Source organism: Papaver somniferum, chromosome 5 (assembly GCF_003573695.1).
Source record: "Papaver somniferum cultivar HN1 chromosome 5, ASM357369v1, whole genome shotgun sequence".
Taxonomy (NCBI): domain Eukaryota; kingdom Viridiplantae; phylum Streptophyta; class Magnoliopsida; order Ranunculales; family Papaveraceae; genus Papaver; species Papaver somniferum.
Window position 1 is genome coordinate 142,650,071 of NC_039362.1, and position 7,204 is coordinate 142,657,274.

The 7,204-nt window shown below is 33.6% G+C and overlaps 1 non-coding gene across 1 annotated transcript; it reads right to left on the reverse strand.

The window, feature by feature from the left end:
• Positions 1-2,317: 2,317 nt before the first annotated feature.
• On the reverse strand, positions 2,318-2,399 carry TRNAS-GCU. Its single transcript has one exon. It is a non-coding gene; the product is annotated as a tRNA-Ser (tRNA).
• Between the last annotated feature and the right edge of the window lie 4,805 nt (positions 2,400-7,204).

Genomic DNA, 7,204 nt, shown 5'->3' on the forward strand with positions numbered 1-7,204 from the left:
TCCTTTTGAGTTGATTATAATAATAGCGGGGACATGGAAGTTTGAGTACACAGACTGCATAAACTAATGTTTATGTTCCAAACTTTTTGATTGATAATTCGTCGTGCACATTAATCTATCAAGAAGATGGGTTCTCAATTCAGTGGTAGAGCATTTGAGCATTTGACTGCAGATTTAGAGGTTATTTGATCTTAACTCGGTTAATCCCTGTCGATCATGTTATGTTGTCCAAAGATTTTTTACTCTTTAACTGCTTTGTTGGTTTTTTTAATTTTTTTTTTTTGGGTTCCTCCAACTAGCTTACAACAGTGAAAATCATGTTTATGCATAGATTAGTATGATGATTATATGCTTAACATAAGAAATAACAAAAATACAGGGACGGAGACAGTAAGAGAGAAATGGGGTCCGTCAACCCCAGTGATTTTTGAAATTTGATTAGATTAGGCTTGGTTTGCTCGTAAATATTGCATCTTGTGGGGAAAATATGATTGAAAAAATTGAGATTATATGGTTAATGGGGTCAAACAATATTTTGTTGCTAATGGGGTCAAAGGGTCAAACTAACTAACGATATCAAATAATATATTATGTAGTTGAGATTATAAAAACTTTCTTTGGTTGATCTTAAACTTTCTGTTGCTAATTGTGATTATAAAAACTGTGATAATTTAGAAGATAACAAGCAAATTATCGTTCCTTTTTCTGTAGTTAATTCAAAGATGTGTTAGTCCATGAGGCCAGAGTAAGAGCATCAAAACTCACCCATCTCAACAACTGTGTTTTCTATTCGAATTTACAATATGTATATTCATAAACACTTATCCAATCCACTTCTCTTACGATGTTTCCGAGCGTCTGAACTAGTTGAATTTAGTTCTGAATTAAGACATTATGGAACCTAAAAACATATTGTTAGATGGTTGATGCGGTATATTTGTCGCTATGATTTTTCGCCTTCTCCTAAGTATAGAAATATCGAGAGATAATCTTTGCTACAACTTGTGTTTTATGTATAGAAGACGATGAGATAGCTTCTGATGTATTAATGGAGTTAATAAAACTCCGGGAGCACTTGCACTAAAAGTGAAACGCGATTAAAAAAAATTGTTGCTATCAGGAAAAAAAAAAAAGGTTGACCCCAAAGTCGAAATGTCTTGGCTCCGTCACTGCAAAAACATTAAATGTTACATTATTATTTATCTTCACTTTATTCTAGGATTTAAATTGTTTACGCTAGACATTTATAAATTTATACCAGTATATTGATGGTTTTATAGATCCAGCCCAATTTTTACATCGGTTCACTGCATCCATATTGTGGTAAATTTAAAAATATTGGATGAAAACAGGATAAATGCAAATTTAAGGACAATCTCTGTAAATTAATGCTAACATGATATAGATACTATCACTCAAAAGATTATGACAATTGCTAAGAATTACTAATCGACTTGGGGATTGATGTATCACATTGCATCTCCTGACTTGTAAGAGTGTATACTATCTTTCCATGCTGCAACGTAAAAATGCTGAAAATTTTAAAAGATAAATAGTTATTTGGGCCGACTAACCGGACGGTTCGAAAGGAGGGAATTTCTTTTATAGCCATCTTCATAATAAAAATTCGCAATTTGATAAAAAGATTGGAAATGGTTATTATTGAAAATCCTAAAATGTCCCTCTCTGATTTTAATTTCTTTATGTCCTTTATACATTTTCGTAAATAAACTGAAGAGGGGGGCAAATAAGTATTACACATTTTCATAAAAAATCGAAAATGACCCTTCCTTTTAGTCAATTACTATAACTCTTTGTGTATCGTATTTTTTAGGCGTATTTTTGGCAAGCAAACTAGACTATAACATATTTAAAGATCTGTGCCTTGCAATTTTACAAATTTTATCTCGTTGGAAAGATTTTAAACAGATCTACACAACGAGTACAAACAACAATATCAAATTCTAGAGTCTTTACGAAAAAATTAACGGTATTTATCATCTTAGGCACCATTAAAAACGATGTATATGCCTCAAAAATAATATTCAACAAAAAAATGATGTTAACGCGTTATGCAATCAGCGGTGTTTTGTTTTTCTTAGGTCGGCCCTTCCCGTCGTGGCAGCGGAGTTCTAGTTTATTATTACGGTGCTTCGAGTGTCCTTGAGTCATCTTGTTTTCCACTGCTCTAGATGGCCCGGAAAAATCGTTCAACACAAAATTCTCATCTTGTTTTCCACTGCTCTAGATGGCCCGGAAAAATCGTTCAACACAAAATTCTGATTTCTTTGATGTTAGGATGGAAGGAAAAAAAAAACGACGCCTGAGAGATTCGAACTCTCGCGGGGAAACCCCATGTACTTAGCAGGCACACGCCTTAACCACTCGGCCAAAGCGTCAGTTTTGCTTAAAAATGAAATCAAGTGAATACCATAAACAATCGAATCCAATACCTAGTCTAAAGCACAAGTCATTAGTCATGGGAGATACAAGAACACTGCTCGAAATGAACTAAATGCCTCCAATTCTTTTTAGTTCTACATAACTCATGTCACGATTTGGATATAATTTTGCTAACTTGATTTTTCGGAGATTTGGGGTTTTTAGCTTCAAGTAGCCAAATGGGTAACTTACACCATTTGTGTCCGACAAAGTACTGATATGCATAACAACATTTTGTTTAATTATATAACTATTGTTCATAATTAGTAAATATTTATCTGTTAACTGGCGATGACCATGAAGTCAAAGTTTTTATTCAACTCAAAAAAAAAAAGCCAAACTTGTTTAGCAGAAGATCAGATTCCACGTCCAAGGCTATCTAAAAGAATATGAAGAAATGTTGCTTCATAATGGTTGGGTTTCTCTGCATTCTAGATAATTTCTCCAAACTCTTACAGAATAATGGTTGCTCTATTGATCCTATAAGTATATTAGATTTCTCTTTCTCTAAATTAGATGTTTTTTTCCTTCCGAGACTCCACTCAAAATTAAATTAAATTTGACTTTTTTTTCTTTCTTTTACATGATAATATGTCGTTGTGATTTGTTACATGACAGCCACACATTTGATATTTCAATGAAAAGCCATGGTAAATAAAATTTTAATAAGTTACTATATGCTGTTTCAAAAAAAAAAAAAATCATTCATTCATCGTCTGCGAATCGGGTATCAATTTTTTTTCAATTCCCTCTCTGCTAGATGCAATAGTGAAATCATTCCAATCTTTTTTTTACCAGTTTCAAATGTTTTTCAATCTTTAATTTGTCTTTCTTATATGTTTCTTTTTATATTTTGAATTAATTTGATTCTGTTTAATGGCTAACTAACTTCATCTTCTTCTCCTCTTGTGTAAACAGATTGCTTAGTCCAAAAATGGCGTTTGCCGAGTTTCCAGTGTTGGTTTTTTATGGCGTTTGCTGCTGTTGTTTTAATGCTTGTGAAAGCAGAAGTTTCTACTGAGTTTCTCATCATCATTGTTTTCTTCGTCGGAAAAGTTTGGTTCTTTGTCGATTCAATCAGGGATAGATCTACACGAGTAAGAAGAAATTCAAATTGTTAATAGCCCTCTTTTTTTTATGGTCAATTACAGCTCAATTTGTTGCCTTTTCTGTTATAACCAATCCCAAAAATTTCTCGATGATTAATTCTGAAAATTCTCATATCTATCCTATTTCAAGTAACCCTAATCCCTATAGTATTTATACAAGCTATAATACTCTGAAACTTCCATACCTAGATAATACCTTGAAGAAAGGAAAAACAATGGCAGAAAACCAAGAGAATGGCAATTCACTTGGCCTTTTATTCCTCTAGAAGATGTGAAGATCATAGAAGTGGATACAAATATTCTGATTTTCAAACTATTGAAGAAGGAGATCGTAGATAAAATTATTGAAGAAGGTCCATGGAACATTGATGGCAAACTGTGCATATTGTTTGATTATTTTCAGGGGCTGATTTATCAAAATATGGATTGGAACAATCAGATTTACTGGATTGAGCTTAAGTATCTCCAACCTGAACATATGAATGTCAAATCAGTTGAAGAAATGGGGAAACTATTGGGTGAGTTTATTACAGTTGAACCAGCTAATGCTATTCCAGTTGATGGTACTCCGGTGAAGATATGTGTTAAAATTAAGCTAACAACTCCCCTGAGAAGAGGTGTATTAGCAATTACTGCAGCAGGGGCTACTAAGTGGGTCAGATTTTTCTATCATAAGCAACCAAGCAAAATTTGTAGGGAATGCTATATCATTAAACATTGCAAGGAGGCTTTTAAAGATGCAGCTGTATACTTGAAGGCTGCACATGGTAAGCCCTTACCTTTTGGAAGAGTGGGTAGAATCAAGAAGAATGTTATTGTGCGCTCAACAACTAGTGCCACTCCTAAGCCAATGGCTAGGAAATTTGTCAAACCTGTACTATTTGTTCCACCAGTAAATGGCAAAATAGTGAAGATGCAGACTATCCAGGATTCAGAGGATGTTGAAGCTAGACTGGGTAAGAGGCAAAGATATGTTAAGGAAGGAGAAAGATCTAACAACAATGATGAGAACTCGGAGAAACTGACAACAGATAGAATCACACTAAAGGACAAGCAGTCTGGAGACACTGTTGGGGAGAATGAGGTAATTTTTGAACTCAAAACTCTTGAAAACTGCATTCTTTTTCAACATAAAAGTTTATTTTTAATCCTCTACCCCTATTTGTTTGTTTGGTCCAATTTTCAAAACATGAAAATACTGTCTTGGAATGTCAGTGGTTATGGTAATAAAGATACTAGATATCATTTAAAAGATATGGTTAGGTCTCATGATCCTAATATTATTTTCTTGATAGAAACCAAGAATACAACTAGGAAAATGACACAATACTTAAATCCTCTGTGTTTCCCCAATGTTTCTTTCATTGATCCCATTGGCCTGTCTGGTGTTCTATGTTTATTATGGAAATATGGAATAGATGTCACCATCATTGAGAAGAAACTAAATAGTTTTCAATGTAAGATAAAAATGGATTATAGAACTAACTATTTTCTAGTCAGCTTTGTTTATGATGCTCTTGATGATCTTGTCAGAAAAAATCAATGGGATTTTATGCAGAATATTGCTAATCAGGCAAACTTATCTTGGATTGTGATTGGTGACCTTAACATCATCTTATCACAGGATGAAAAACAAGGAGGTAACCCTGTTACTCAAACTTATCTAGATAAGTCTAATGGTATAATAGATAGTCATGGCCTACATTATATAAACTATACATGCAACCCATTTACTTGGACAAATAGGAGACAAGGACATGAGCTCATCTTAGAAAGGCTTGATAGAGATGTTGCTGACTTAGAATGGCAACATAATTTTCTTTCTGCTATAACTTATCATCTAGTCCCTCTGGCTAGTGATCACTTCCCTATTTTATTAGCTACAGATAGAATGGATACTAAAACTCATAAACCTTTTAGAGTTAACAAAATGTGGTTTAGAGACCCTTCTTGTAAAGAAGTTATAGCCCACAATTGGAATGCTAATATCCAAGGTTCTGCAACTCTCAAGTTAATTAAAGTTGTCTTTCATACAAAACAAATCCTTCGAGACTGGAATTACAATCATTTTGGTATTATTAATACTGAAATAAACAAGGTTAAGGCCCAAATTGACATCATGAATGCCCGTAATACTAATCCTTTGGATGCTGATTTTGTTAGACTGCAGGAAACTTTAAATTATTGGTATGATGTGGAAGCTGATTACTGGAAGAAAAGAGGTAAGGATGATGATCTTAAATTAGGAGACAGAAATACTGCTTACTTTCCTAATAAGGCCAACTTTAGAAGGAAAAGAACCCAAATAGACTCCTTACAAAATTATATAGGGATTTGGCTTACTGAAAGAGCAGATATTGCTAAAAAATTAAAAGATCACTTCTTTATGATGTCTAGAACTTATATCCCTCCATCTCCTAGTAATTATCATGGCTTCATAAGCCCATGTATCACTCAGGATGATAACAATGCCCTTACTACCATACCAACATTACATGAGGTTAAGAAAATTTTGTTTGCTATGAAACCATGGACCACTCCTGGTCCAGATGGTTTTTCTCCTGGCTTTTACCAAAAAAAGTGGGACACTGTTGGGGGTGATCTTGTTAGAATGGTACAATCTTTTTTTTCAATCTAAACACTTGTTAAAACAAATGAACCACAATTTTGTTTCTCTTATTCCTAAGAGTAACTGTCCTAAGAATAATGTTGACTTCAAGCCTATTTCTTCGTGTAATACTTCTTATAAAGTGATATCCAAATTATTGGCTTCTAGGATCAAAACTATTCTGGAAAAAACCATAACACCAATACAAGTAGCTTTTGTTTCTGGTAGATGTATCACTGATAATATTATTATTGCACATGAACTTATTGACTCAATGAAGAAAATTAGAGCTAAAAAAGGTTGGATAACCATTAAATTAGACATGTCTAAGGCCTTTGATAAAATAAAATGGCCTTTTCTTTTGAGCACCTTAAGAAATCTATGATTATGTGAAGAGTTTTGTATGATGATTGAGCAATGTATTAGTATTGTCTCTACCTCCATTCTCTTGAATGGTTCTCCAGATGAAATTTTTCATCCCCAAAGAGGTCTCAGGCAAGGAGATTCCTTATCTCCTTACATGTTTATCCTTTGTATGGATTCCCTTTCCAGGGTTTTGCATGAAGCTGAACATAAACATTTGATTCATGGTATAAAAATTAGTGACCATTGTCCTCCAGTTTCTCACTTGTTTTCTGCAGATGACTGTTTGATTTTTGCAAAAGCAAATAGTAAAGAAGCAAGAAATTTGGTGAGTATCATTGAGCAATTTAGCATGTTCTCAGGTCAGTCTATCAATTATCAAAAGTCTGGTATTGCTTTTAGTAAAGGTGTCCCTAATAATGTTAAAAATGAAGTTTCTAATATCCTTTAGTATTAAGAAATTAGCTTTGAATGATAAATATTTGGGTGTGCCTTTGCTTTTACAGAAAAAAAAAACTCAGTCTTTCACTATTCTTCTTGATAGATATGGAGACAGACTAGCTTGGTGGCAGCCTAAGTTTCTGAACTATCCTGGTAGAACTGTCTTAATTCAATCTGTTCTAAGCAGTCTCCCTTCCCATCCCATGTCTGTTTTTCCTATACCTAAAACTATCACTAATAA